This window comes from Microcebus murinus, chromosome X (genome assembly GCF_040939455.1).
Source record: "Microcebus murinus isolate Inina chromosome X, M.murinus_Inina_mat1.0, whole genome shotgun sequence".
Classification (NCBI taxonomy): Eukaryota; Metazoa; Chordata; class Mammalia; order Primates; family Cheirogaleidae; genus Microcebus; species Microcebus murinus.
In genome coordinates this window covers 74932140-74947057 of record NC_134136.1, presented here as the reverse complement: position 1 = coordinate 74947057, position 14918 = coordinate 74932140, and positions in this window count along the sequence as shown.

Genomic DNA, 14918 nt, shown 5'->3' with positions numbered 1-14918 from the left:
TCAAATATTCCATTTTATAAAATAATCACTAAAGAGTAAATAGCTAAAGTATATCTTCTTCATTTGAGATGTTTAATAGAATAACAGTAAGTGTACATGAGAGAAGGCTACACTGGCAGCAAAAATGTATGTGTCTTGTCAATAGTCCAATAAAAATGTCACCATTAAAAATGGATGACATTTTGATAAAGGTCTAATAACAAGAATCTATCTAGAACTTAAAAGAATTAACAAGAAAAAATCAAACAATCTCATTAAGAAATGGGCTACAGAAATGAAAAGAAACTTCTCCAAAAGAAGACAGAATAATGGCATGCAAACATATAAAAAATGCTCAACTTCTCTAATTACTAGAGAAATGCAAATCAAAACCACAATGAGATACCACCTAACCCCAGTAGGAATGGCCTATATCAAGAAACCCCAAAACAACAAATGCCGGCGAGGATGCGGAGAGACAGGAACACTCCTACACTGCTGGTGGGACTGTAAATTAGTGCAACCTTTGTGGAAACGAATTTGGAGATACCTCAAACAGCTAGAAATAGAAATACCATTCAACCCTGCAATAGCATTGTTGGGGATCTACCCCAAAGAGCATAAGACGTTCTATTATAAAGACATCAGCACTCGAATGTTTATAGCAGCACAATTCACTATTGCACGGTCATGGAAGCAACCCAAGTACCCGTCAATTCATGAGTGGATAATTAAAATGTGGTATATGCTCACAATGGAATATTACTCAATCCTAAGAAATGACTGTGAGCTAGCCCCGTTTATGCTATCCTGGATTAAGCTTAAGCCCGTTATCCAAAGTGAGGCGACAGAAGACATGGAAAATGGACCCCACATCTACTTGCCATCAAATTGGTACTGACTGATTAAAACTATGGTTTTCAAATGGTGGCAACGCTCACCAGGGATTCGGGGGTGGGGACCCAATCTTAGGGATGTGGCGAGCACTTCGGAGGGGAAGGGCATAACTCTAACCCTTCTTAGGGAGAGCGAAAGATATGCAATGTAACCAAAATGTCAAAAAAAAAACAAAAAACTTTTTATTGGGTGGTGGGCAGGCAGGAGTGGGGAGGAGGAAAGGGGTGTATGCTTTCATAACGTGTGTGGTGCACACCACTGGGGGATTGGACACATCGGGGGGAGGGAGGGGGGCAGGGGCAATATTTGTAACCCTAACAATATTTGTACCTCCATAATATGATGAAATAAAAGGAAAAAAAAGAAAATGGATAAATTTAAAAAACTGAATCATTTCCAAGAATTTTGAAATAGTAGAGAAGTTTAAATTAAAACATAATTACTAATTGCACCTTTTTATATCCTTCCAGAAGGATAAACAAATGGCTGAGGATTACCACTCATAATACAGATCCATTGATAACTTATTTAACGTCAACACTAAAATAGTCCTTAATTATATAAGCCTTAATAGTGTATAATCAACGTGACAGAGGAAATAGAGGTAGACTTTAATAATAAACCAATTATTTGATATAAATCAAGGATGAAAGTCAGATTCTAATTAATTTATTGAAATATTAGCATATGATTTCCAAATTATTTCACTACTTCTATATTTCATTAATGTTAAAAATGAAATACCAAGGTTTCAGGGTTCCAAGTTGTGTGTTACTAAATGGTGTTAAGGAGTCGAGAATGCTTGGATAAAATGTTGGTTTCTTTCTCATGGGGAAAAATATGCGAGTTTAAAATTATACATAGTTTTCTCAGTTGGCTTAAACTAGTACCCAGAGGCATCTTAAACAAGGTGAAATTTGTCATTTCTCTTGGAACACAACCAAGAAGAACTAATTAGCAAGAAAAGTTTTCCCCTGCAAGCTGCAAAATTAGTCTTAAGGTCAAAATAAATGATAATGAGAAAGTTGGGTTATTAAGTCTAAGTATAGTTTCCAAAGGACAAATATAAAAGGCCACTAAACAGAATATTATCATAGAGGAGCTTTCAAGTTTGCAGATTGAGATTTAGTAATATAAGTTGCTGAATTTTTAACAAATTTGCATCATATACATTTCCTTCATCTCTACTGAATCATTAAATTAGAAAATATCATCTCCCAAGATATTTTAACCTGAGTGTTGAATTCAAAATGTTCTTGTGTCTTAATTTTTCAATAGTGAAGTGTCAGCTTATTTTATCAAGAAACCACATTCTGCTTTAAATAGAATTGGAGCACTTCCTATAATTGTAACCAGTTAGTAGGAAATTCATAATTTTTTTCTGCCTTCTGCTTCACTTTCATTTATATATTCCATGAACATTTACTGGATATTGCCTTAGTCTGTTTTCTGTTACTGTAACTGAATACTTGAGACTGGGTAATTTATAAAGAAAATAAACTTATTTCTTACAGTTCTGGAGACCAGGGAGTCCAAGATCAAGGGGCTGGCATGTGGTGAAGGCCTTCTTGTTGCATCATAACGTAGCGGAAGGCATCATATGATAAGAGAAGAAGAGAGTATGTGTCAGCTCAGGTCTCTCTTTCTCTTCTTATAAAGCCACCAGTCCCATCATGGGGGCCTCACCCTGATGATCTTATCTAATCCTGATTACATCCCAAAGACCTCAACTCCAAATACCATCAGTGTATGAATTTGGAGATGGTTTCCAAAACATGATATTTGGGGAACACATTCAAACCACAGCAAACATCTATTTTGTGCAGGTCACTGTGGAAGGTGTTGTGTTAAATGCAGCAATGAATCTATTAAGGATCCTGAATCCATTAAAGATGTAGCTTAATACAGGGAATGTAGGGAAAATAAAACATATTCTTCAATTTGCACAACACAAGATTGAATGTTACAAGAGACATATGAGAAGTATAAATAAAATATTCTTGGAAGATATTACTTCATCTTGAGACAAACGTATAAGATTATAGATAAGGATAAGAACACATGGAAATGAATCATGGAAGGGCATTCCAGGTGGAAGGAATAAGTTTCAATAAGGACTTGGAGCTGACTGTCATTTCTTAGAATTGAGTGATATTCCATTGTAAACATATGCCAAATTTTAATAATCCACTCATGAATTGATGGGCACTTGGGTTGTTTCACGTCCACATCCTTGCAAGAGTGAATTGTGCTGCCATAAACATTTGGGTGCAGATGTCTTTATTATAGAATGCCTTTTTTTTTTTCCTTTGGGTAGATGCCTAGTAGTGTGGGATTGCTTGATTAAATGGTATTTCTATTTTTAGTTCTTTGAGGTATCTCCAAATTCTTTTCCAGAAAGGTTGCACTAATTTGCAGTCCCAGCAACAGTGTAAGAGTGTTCAGTATCTCCACATCCTCGACAACATTTGTTGTTTTGGGATTTTTTGATAAGAGGCCAATCTCAATCTCACTGGGGTTAGGTGATATCTCATTGTGGTTTTGATTTGCATTTGTCTAATGATTAGAGATGTTGAACATTTTTTTATATGTTTGCAGGCCATTATTCTGTCTTCTTTGGAGAAGTTTCTGTTGATATCCATTGCCCATTTCTTGGTGAGGTTGTTTGATTTTTTTTTTCTTGTTAATTCTTTTGAGTTGTAGATAGATTCGAGTTATCAGACCTTTATTGGAAGTGTAGAGAGCAAATATTTTCTTCTATTCTGGAAGGTTGTCTGTTTTCTCTAATGATGGTTTCCTTGGCTGTGCAGAAGTTTTTTAATTTGATCAGATCCCATTTGTTTATTTTTGTTGCTGCTGGGATTGTTTTGGGGGTCTTCTTCAATAATTCTTTGCCTAGGCTGATGTTTGGAAGGGTCTTCCCAACATTTTCTTCTGGGATTTTTAAGATTTTATGCCTTAGGTTTAAGTCTGTTCTAGCACTGATTATATTATCCGGGATTGAGTTTAAGCCCATTATCCAAAGTGAGGTGACACAAGATGGGAAGAATGGGCTCCACATGTACTCGCCATCAACTTGGTCCTGACTGATTAACACTATGGTGCTCAAATGGTTGTGGTGTTTACCAGGGATTCGGGGGTTGGGGAGATAGACCCACATCTGAGGGATGTGGTGAACATTGTGGAGGGGAAGGGCATACCTCTAACCCTTGCTCAGGAGAGGCGAAGATATTAAAATGCAATCAAAATGTTTGTACTCTTGTATTTTCTTGAAATAGAAAAAAAATGAAGACAAAAAAAAAGATTGGAGCTGGAGAAGTATAGAATATGTATAAGAAGAATGTAATTAAATTAGGCTGAGCTATGGGATGTATATCAAGAAGAATAATGGTGAATGGGATAAAACGTAGGTTTGTTAAGTAATCCATTAATAGACAAATATTTAATGGGTACCATCTATGTATGAGGGACTGGTCTAGACAGTGGGGATGGAAGAATGAAAAAGACAGTCTTCAATCTCATGTAATGTTCAGAAATTCCTTGAATGCTAAATATAGAGTTTTGGTAATCGATATGGGAAACATCAAAAGTGATATGACAGCTACATGATCACAGCTTTTCAGAAAAAAAAGTGTATTACAAGGCTACAAGCAATATGTTGTTATGAGTAGAAACTTGGAGTACTGGAAAACCTGAACTATTCCCAGTTATCACTTACAGAAAGCAAAACAACTGGCATAATAAAATAAATAGCATTTTTGTATAATTTCACATGGTAAGGGATCAGTTTCACATCTATTAACTCATTTATTCCTTCTGTAAACCCTACGAAGGCAGGCATTATTATTATTATTTCCATTTTATAGATGAGGCTTAGAGACTAAGTGATTTACTAATGGTCATACAGCTTTAAATAGCCAAGTGAGGATTTGATCCCAAATCTTCTGACACTCGATATCCCTTACTATTTTTCTGAAGTTTTCAGCCTCTACAGAATCAAAAGCTCAAAAAGTACAATCTCCCTGTACATATTTTTCCTATCTCATTATTCCAACACTGGATATAATGCAACAATAAAGAGATTATTATGAGCATAGATTTATGAAAATCTTTTTAACTGTCAGATTTGATTTAAATTAAAAATAATATCATGTAAATCATACAGGCAGGTCATAAGGCTGTATCCCTAGTGCATTACAAATGCTGATTCCTTGACTTCTGGTGGGTTTTTCTTTTCTTTTCTTTTTTTTTTATTTTTTTTTTATTTCAGCATATTAAGGGGGTACAGATTTTAAAGTTTCAATAAATGCCCTTCTCCCCTCCCCCCACAAGTCTGAGTCTCCAGCATGAACATCCCTCAGATGGTGCACATCTCACTCGTTATGTATGTATATACCCGCCCCACCTACCCCCCCTCCCCAATACCCTATTACCATAGTACCTATGTGTCCACTTAGGTGCTACTCAGTTAATACCAGTTTGCTGGAGAATATATCTGGTGCTTGTTTTTCCATTCTTGGGATACTTCACTTAGTAATATGGGTTCCAGCTCTAACCAGGAAAATATAAGATGTGCTATATCACCATTGTTTCTTAAAGCTCAATAGTACTCCATGGTATACATATACCACATTTTATTAATCCATTCTTGAATTGATGGGCACTTGGGCTGTTTCTACAGCCTTGCAATTATAAATTGTGCTGCTATGAACATTCCAGTGCAGGTGTCTTTTTTGTAGAGTGTCATTGGATCGTTGGGTAGATGCCCAGCAATGGGATTGCTGGATCAAATGGTAGATTCACTTGTATCGCTTTAAGGTATCTCCATATTGCTTTCCACAGAGGTTGAACTAGTTTGCAGTCCCACCAGCAGTGTAGGAGTGTTCCTCTCTCTCCACATCCACGCCAGCATTTGTTATTTGGAGACTTTTTGATAAAGGCCATTCTCACTGGAGTTAAGTGATATCTCAATGTAGTCTTGATTTTCATTTCCCTGATGATTAGGGATGTTGAGCATTTTTTCATATGTTTGTTGGCCATTCTTCTGTCTTCTTTAGAAAAGTTTCTGTTCAAGTCCTATGCCCACTTTTTAATGGGATTATTTGATTTTTTCTTGCTGATATTTGTGAGTTCTAAGTATATTCTCGTTATCAGCCCTTTATCAGATGCGTAGGATGCAAAAATTTTCTCCCATTCTGTAGGTTGTCTGTTTACTTTCATGATTGTTTCTTTGGCTGTGCAGAAGCTTTGTAGTTTCATCATGTCCCATTTATTTATTTTTGTTGCTGCTTTGATTGCCTTTGGGGATTTCTTCATAAACTCTTTGCCTAGGCCGATGTCTAGGACAGTCTTTCCAACATATTCCTCTAGAACTCTAATGGTTTCATACCTGAGATTTAAGTCTGTTATCCAGCGTGAGTTGGTTTTTGTGAGAGGTGAAAGGTGTGGGTCCTGTTTGAACTTTCTACAAGTGGCTATCCAGTTTTCCCAGCACCATTTATTGAAAAGGGATTCTTTTGCCCAGCGTATGTTTTTGTCTGCTTTGTCAAAGATTAGATGGCTATATGAGGATGGTTTTATATCAGGATTCTCACATCTGTTCCACTGGTCAATAATCCTATTTTTGTGCCAATACCAGATTGTTTTAATTACAACAGCTTTGTAGTATAGTTTTATATCTGGCATATTAATGCTTCCCAATTTGTTTTTCTTGCCTAAAATTGCTCTTGATATTCGGGGTCTACTTTGGTTCCATACGAAGCGTAAAATTATTTTTTCTATATCTGTGAAGAATGCTGATGGGATTTTAATAGGTATTGCATAGAATCTGTAGATCAGTTTGGGTAGTATAGACATTTTAATGATGTTGAGTCTGCCGATCCACGAGCATGGAATGGATTTCCATCTGTTTATCTCCTCTGCTATTTCCTTCCTCAGTGTTTCATAGTTCTCTCTATAGAGGTCTTTTACCTCCTTGGTTAAGTATACTCCTAGGTACTTTAATATCTTTGTTGCTATTGTGAAGGGTATTGAGTCTTTAATTTGGTTCTCGATTTGATTGTTGTTGGCATATACGAATGCCTCTGATTTCTGTGTATTGATTTTGTATCCTGAGACTTTGCTAAATTCATTGATCAGTTCCAGGAGTTTCCTGGTTGAATCTTTGGGGTTTTCTAGATATAATATCATATCATCAGCAAACAATGAAAGTTTGATCTCTTCTGCCCTTATTTGGATACCTTTAATTCCACTTTCCTGTCTGATTGCTGTAGCCAGGATTTCCAGTACTATGTTGAATAGAAGTGGAGATAGTGGGCAGCCTTGTCTGGTTCCGGTTCTAAGTGGGAATGCTTTCAGTTTTTCCCCATTCAGTATGATGTTGGCTATGGGTCTGTCTTAAATGGCTTGTATCATTTTTAGGTATGTCCCTTCTATGCCTATTTTCTTCAGTGTTCGTATCATGATAGGGTGTTGAATTTTGTCAAAAGCTTTTTCTGCATCTATTGAGAGATTCATGTGGTCTTTGTTTTTGCTTCTGTTTATGTGGTGAATGCATTTATGGATTTACATATGTTGAACCATCCCTGCATTCCTGGGATGAATCCCACTTGGTCATGATGCAATATTTTTTTGATAAGCGTCTGGATTCGGTTAGCTAAGATTTTGTTGAAAATTTTTGCATCTATATTCATTAGGGATATTGGTCTGTAGTTTTCTTTTTTTGTTGGATTCTTTCCTGGTTTTGGTATCAGAGTAATATTCGCTTCATAAAAGATGTCAGGGAGGTTTCCATTCTTCTCGATGTTTTGGAAAAATTTCTGCAAGATAGGTATTAGTTCTTCTTTGTAGGTGTGGTAAAATTCGGGTGTGAAGCCATCTGCACCGGGACTTTTCTTTTTAGGGAGATTTTTAATTGCTGTTTCTATTTCAGCTGTTGAGATTGGTCTGTTCAGGGAATCTATTTCTTCCTTGTTGAGCCTAGGGAGGCTGTGTGTTTCTAGAAATTTGTCCATTTCCTCTACATTTTCCAGTTTGTGTGAATAAATATCTTTGTAGTACTCATAGATCATGTCTTGTATTTCTTTGGGATCCGTTGTGATATCTCCTTTTTTATTTCTGATGGAGCTTATTAGAGATTTCTCTTTTCTGCTTTTTGTTAGCTTAGCCAGTGGCGTGTCAATTTTGTTTATTTTTTCAAAGAACCAACTTTTTGTTTTATTAATCTCCTGAATAGCTTCCCTATTTTCAATTTCGTTTAGTTCTGATTTGATCTTGTTGATTTCACTCCTTCTGCTGGGTTTTGGGCTGGTCTGTTCTTCTTTTTCCAGCTCTTTGAGTCGTTTCATTAGATTGTCTATTTGTGATCTTTTTGACTTTTGGTTATAGGCATTTATGGAGATAAACTTTCCTCTCAGAACTGCTTTAGCTGTGTCCCAGAGGAGTTGATAACTTGTCTCTCCATTGTCATTTTCTTCATAGAATTTTTTTATTTCTCTCTCAATTTCTTCATTCGTGAAGTAAACATTTAGTAGGAGGTTGTTTAATTTCCATGTTTTTGTGTAGAAATGTGAGTTTCTGTTAGGGTTGATTTCTACCATTATTCCATTGTGATCTGAGAAGATACATGGTATGATTTCTGTTTTTTTAAATTTCTTGAGGTTTACTTTGCGTCCTAGGATATGGTCAATCTTAGAGAATGTCCCATGAGCTGATGAGAAGAACGTATATTCAGTGGCTTTGGGGTAGAATGTCCTGTAGATGTCAGTCAGACCCAATTGTTCTAGAGTTTTGTTAAAGTCCATTATTTCTTTATTAATTTTCTGTTTGGAGGATCTGTCTTGAGCCGTCAGTGGGGTGTTGAAATCTCCGGTGATTATGGAGTTGCTATTAATCCATTTGCTTAGATCCAGTATGGTTTGCTTTATGAAACTGGGTCACCTAAGTTGGGTGCATATATATTTAAAATTGTTATCCCTTCTTGTTGAACTGTGCCCTTCACCATTATGTAATGACCCTCTTTGTCTTTCACTACCTTTGTTGGTTTAAAAACTAAATCGTCTGAGATTAGAACTGCCACACCAGCCTTCTTTTGGCTTCCACTTGCCTGGAATACTGATCTCCACCCTTTTACTTTTAGTCTATATGCATCCTTGCAGGTTAGATGTGTTTCCTGAAGACAGCATAGACTTGGCCTGTATTTTCTTATCCATTCAGCCAGTGTATGTCTCTTGAGTGGAGAGTTTAAGCCATTCACATTTATTGAGAGAACTGATAGGTAAGGTAGATTACTGTTCATTCTGTTGGGTTGAATGTTGTTGCTTTGATTTCTCTCTTGAGCCATAGAGATATCTGGCCTTTAATCTTTGGGTGTTGGTTTTTTTTCGATTTTTTTTTTTTATTCGTGAGTTTCTATTATGGTGTTCCATGTGTAACACTGTTTTGAGAACTTCTTGTAGGGCTGGTCTTGTCTTGGTGAATTCTCTGAGGCTTTGCTTGTCTGGGAATGTCTTTATTTCTCCTTCATATATGAAGCTTAGCTTTGCAGGGAATAGGATTCTAGGCTGGGCATTGTTTTGTTTTAGAAGAGTGAGAATGGGGCCCCAGTCTCTCCTTGCTTTTAAAGTCTCATTAGAGAAGTCTGATGTTATTCGAATTGGCTTTCCCTTATATGTTACTTGCTTCTTTTGTCTTACAACTTTTAGAAGGGCCTCTTTAGTTGATACTTTGGTCAGACTGATGACTGCATGATGTGACGTCTTCCTGTTTGCATTGAATCTCCCAGGGGTCCTCTGGGCTTCTTGAACTTGTATATCGAGATTTTGAGCAAGGCCTGGGAAACTTTCCTCTATTATATCTTCAAAAAGCTTGTCCAGCCCTTGAGTGTTGTCTTCCTCCCCTTCGGCTAACCCTATGACCCTCACGTTAGGTTTTTTCACATAATCCCACAGCTCTTGTAGGCTTTGGTCTTTTCTCTTGTTTCTCTGCTGTATTTCTGTGACTGTTTTATTTAATTGGAAGGTGTTATCTTCAAGCTCTGAGATTCTTTCTTCTGCTTGATCTACCCTGTTCTTGAGACTTTCCACATTATTTTTAGTTCCCTGAGTTGATTCTTCATCTCCAGGACTTCGGTTAAAGTTTTCTTCACTGTGTCAATCTCTTTGTTGAACCTTTGTTCCATTTCCTGGAGGCATTTTGTGGTTTCTTGGTGTTGGGTATTGAGTTGTTGTTGCAGGTCAGTGAGTGTTCTTATGATCCACATTCGAAATTCCTCTTCTGTCATTTTAGTTGCCAGGTTTTGGTTGTTGTCTGTTTCTAAGGGGCTGGTGCTCCTCTTTGGGGGTGTGTTTTCCGTTTGTTTCTTCATATTTCCGGAGTTCCTTCGCTGATTTCTTCCCATTTTGCTTGGTTGTTGTTTCTTTCCTTTAGGTTTTCGTTTGGGTATTCACACGTCTTTTTTAGTTTCTGAGCCAGTAGATGGAGTTGCTCTCTGTCAGCAGCCTTCGCTGGGGTGGTGTCTGCAGGTCTCTCAACCCGCTGGGGAGCCAGCAGTCCAAGATGTAGCGGAGGGGAAACAGCTAATTACCCTACCCTTCCTGCTGGTCTCCTTAATTACACAAGTGGAAATAGATGGCAGGAACCGGAGCAGTTCCTCTCTCAGCTCCACCCCCAAGGCGGGGCTAGAGACTTTGGAGTCACCAGAGTGTGTGGGTTGTAATGTCTCTCTGTCTAGTATTCACCAAGGGCTGCTTCCTATAAGGCTCGGCTGTGCCCAGGCAAACTCCTGGGCCTGGACACAGAGCGCAGAAGACCTGTGCAGACAGAGATTGGCCTGAAGCCGGCAGGCCTGTAGCCAAACCCAGGGAACCCTGTCTTCTGTCTCTTTAATTGCACAGGTGGAGATAAGTGGTAGGAATGGGAACAGTTCCTATCTCAGCTTTGCCCCCAAGGCTGGGACAGAAACTTTGGAGCTAAGGCTCAGCCACAAGGAACAGGACAGTGGTAGACGTAAAGACTCATTGCCTTATAGCAGCTAAGGGCAGCTTCTTTCGTGGGTATCTTCTGCCAGATGGGCTCTGCACTCTGGACACAGAGCGCGAGAGACCTATGCAGTGAGAGATTGCCCTGAAGCCAGACCCACCAGGTCCCTTGTTCTGTCTCTTTAATTCCACAGGTGGAGATAAGCGGCAGGAACGGGAGCAGTTTCTATCTCGGCTCCACCCCCAAGGCGGGGATACAAACTTTGGAGCCAAAGGCCTAGCCCCAAATCCCCGGATGTGGGGGTCGTAAAATATCTCTGCCTTATAACCACTGACGGCTGCCTCCTGCAAGGCCCAGTGCTCCATACTCTGGGCACAGCGCGAGCGCGGGAGACCTGTGCAGGGTGAGACTGACCAAAAGCTAGGAGGCAGTCAATGGGACCCACCTGTCCCTGCCTTTTGTCTCTTGAATTACCCTGGTGGAGATAAGAGGCAGGAATGAAAACAGTTTCTATCTCAGCTCCGCCCCCAAGGCTGGGGCAGAGACTTTGGAGCCCAGGGCGGGGCTCCGGGTCCCTGGAGAGTGTGGAAGGCACCCTTTCTCTGCCTTAAATTCGCCAAGGGCAATCAATCTCCCCTGTAGCTCTGCCCTGTCCAGGCAGGGTCCACTCTCTGAGCACAGAGTCAGTGTCGCTTGTGCAGCAAGTGACGGTCTAATATCAAATTGGTGGAGCAGTGGTGCGTACCAGCGCTTTCTCTGCGCCTCCTCTCCAAACCCTGAGCACAAGTCAGCGCTGGAATGCCGAGTCAGCGCCGGAAAGCAGGGGCGGAGAGGTGCCAGAGGGGCAGAGGGAGGGGGTCCTAATGGATCAAGGAGTCTAACTTTGTGCACTCTGACCTCTCAGTGCTATCCCAAACCTCCTCCAAATCCAAAGTCAAAGCCTCCTGCTGTGTAAACTCCCCTTACCTTTGACCTGGGAGTGTTCAGCAGGGAAATGCCCGACTGGGCTCTGGTTCCTGATGCGCGGAGAGAGGTTGCTGTGCGCGCGGACCCTCCCCCACCTTAAACAGCGGCCGCTGTGTGCTCTGGCGAACCCAGGACCTTCCCTACCCTAGTCTCTTCTCCACACAGCTTAATCCTGCACTGCCACTTCTCACCAACTTCAGGCACCTCCCAGCCTATGTGGGAGTGGAGCTCGGTGTAGGAAGGGGTGTTTCTCAGCGCCGGTTAGGGCTGGTGCCACTGCCCGCCGGCAGCGGCTTAATCCGCGCCTCGCTCCCTCCCTGATGTGTGCCTCCGAATCCCCGAATCCCCGAGTTTTGCGGAAGAATGATTGGTTCACCTTTGCTTTAGGCTGTAAATGGTCTTATCCCTCCATTTCCTGTTGGATATTCTGCAGGCTTGCAAAGCTGGTCTCGTGGAAGTGTAGATCGCTGGAGTGTGGCTATCCACTTTCTTCACTATTTGCTCTGGGAGCAGAGTGCCAGGAGGGCACCCCTACTCCGCCATTTTCTCCTCTCTGGTGGGGTTTTCTGTATGTTTTACAACATTTCTGAATGGGTCTGTATGAGTCTGTCAGAATCCTTTGTTGGCATTCTTTTCCTCATCCTGAAGATCCCCCATATTGATTTAATAGATCTTTCATAAAGGTGACTTCTTTCAAAGGCTACAGCAACATTTATCTTTCATGGACTGTAGAAGTATCATTTCCCTTGAGAGGAGCACTATTGATTATTTTTTAGAGTTTTGTCCCAGTGGTACTGAGGTAGTAGGAGGCTACAAAGGGAGAATCAAGATTTAGATACCCATTTAGAAGGTTTGAAAAACAGCAACAACATGCTTATGAATTTTTGCTGATACAACAACTGCATTAAATGGCACCGAAACACAGGCAATTTCATAACAGTTCCATCAAAGAGGTCTTTTGGCACCAGAAAGAGAAAACCATCTATAACAAATATTCTCTGCTTGGCTCCCACAGCAGTTATGAGGAGCTGCTCCATATCACTCTGGTGCATGATCTTGTTGAATTCTATTAACCATTTTATGGGAGAACTCATATCATCCTTCTGTATCATAGATATGTAACTCTTGCTAAACACACCTTCTGCCTTTTCATGAGCTGATTCCTATGTATGGAAATAACCTACTCCACTTTGTCTATATATACTGAATTCTATTTAAATGTTGAACTCTTAAATTTCCCCTACTTCGTGAGGCTTTCCCTTATTTCACTTTCTCCACTCACTCTTTTCACAACAGGCAGGGCCGACATTGTTCCTGGCTCTATGCTAGGCATTTGTGATACAGTAAAACAATGAAAAAGGCAGACAGGGGTCCTGCCCTTATTAGGATTTAGGATTTTTTTCTAGTGAGGAGAGAGAGGCAATAAAGAAAACAAAGAATATAATAATTTCCTATTGTGGTATGTGCCACAAGGAAAAGAAGAGGATAGGATACTGTGATAGAAAATGTGGAGGGAATGGTTATTGGGTGGTTAGGGAAGCCTCTCTGGCACCACCACCTGTGTACCTATCACTTGCATTGTTCCATTTTCTGTACTTTACTGAACTTGTTGGTTTCCTTGTCCTCTCTTCCTAATAGTGGGCAGACCTCTTGGCAATATGAATCATGTTGTCTTTATCTGAATCCACTAGTGCAGAGGAAGCACTTTAAAAATATTTGTTCAACTGACTTGACAAAACAGGCTCCTAACAATTGAGTGACTTGCCTAGAGGTATACCTCTAGAAAGGTATAGATCAGGGTTTGAATATGACCTTTCTGACTCCACATGTAGTGTCCTTTCTCCTATATTACAACTTCCTTTCGATTTCATTATAATGACTCACAAGGTCCTACAAAACCTATACCATTACTACCCTTATGCCCCTACATCTAACTTCATCCCCTACTCTCTCCTCCCTCAGCTCCAGCCCACTGGCCTCCTTGCTCTTCCTTGAGCAGGCAAGGTATGTTCCCAACTCAGGATCTGGTTCTGCCTGTTTTCTCTGTGGACAATGCCCTTTCTTCAGTGTTCCACTCACAGCTCTTTGGCCAACTCCTTTGCTTCCTTCATGTCCTTACTCATGTATCACCTTCTCAATGAAGGCTACACTGTCATTCTTATTTAAATCTCTAGCCTGCTTCCTCATTACTTGTGATCCTCCTTAACCAGTCTGACTCCCCCACCCATGGCACTTACCATCTTCTATTTTATTATATTTCTGTCTTACTCATATTGTTTATTGTTTATTATCTCTTTTTAAAGCCAAATGATAGGTTCCAGAAGAGTAGGATCTTGTTCTATTTTGTTTACTATTGTAACTTAAGGTCCTAGAACAGTACCTGGAGCATAATAGTCACCCAATAACTACTTGTTGAGTAAACTTTGAATAAAATTCATGTTTAATTAGAGACATCTTGTACATGATTGAAGAGCAGTCTCTTAACATCAAAATTGAATGTAAGCAGCAAACAAAGGTCATCCTGTATTACCACTAGATGCTTTCATTCTGTCCTTCCTATACCAAGCATAGCATTGTGCTGAGACTTGAGTGGATAGCAGGAAGCATGGAACATTCTTTAGAGTTAAATACTTTCCCATTTATATTTGTTGGATATCTTTCCACTTGATAATCAGGATAGCAGTCAAATGTCTACCTCACTTCTATCTACTCTACTCTTGGAACTTTGCCAGGCACATTGAAAAGAGGTGCTCAGGAATGTTTGGTAAATGGTCTCACACATATAAACAATTGGAAATTTATTGAATTCTCTTCTGATATCTTACAGGATATTTCCTCTAAAAGAATACTAGTAGATGATTCTCCAACTGGCTCATGAATTTGATCTTGGCTTCTTTCAATGAGACATGGGAAAATAATGAGAGTGATGGATCTTTTTAAAATGACCTTTTCTCTGTATGCCTATTAATTTTGTTTTTCTGTTTATCTATGGAAGTCCTGCATCTGAAAGCAAAGCAGCTGCAAAAATAGATTCTCTCCAACTTGGCAAGCAAAGCCATTTTCCTCAGTCAAATTGTATTTAAATAAATAGATCCTGA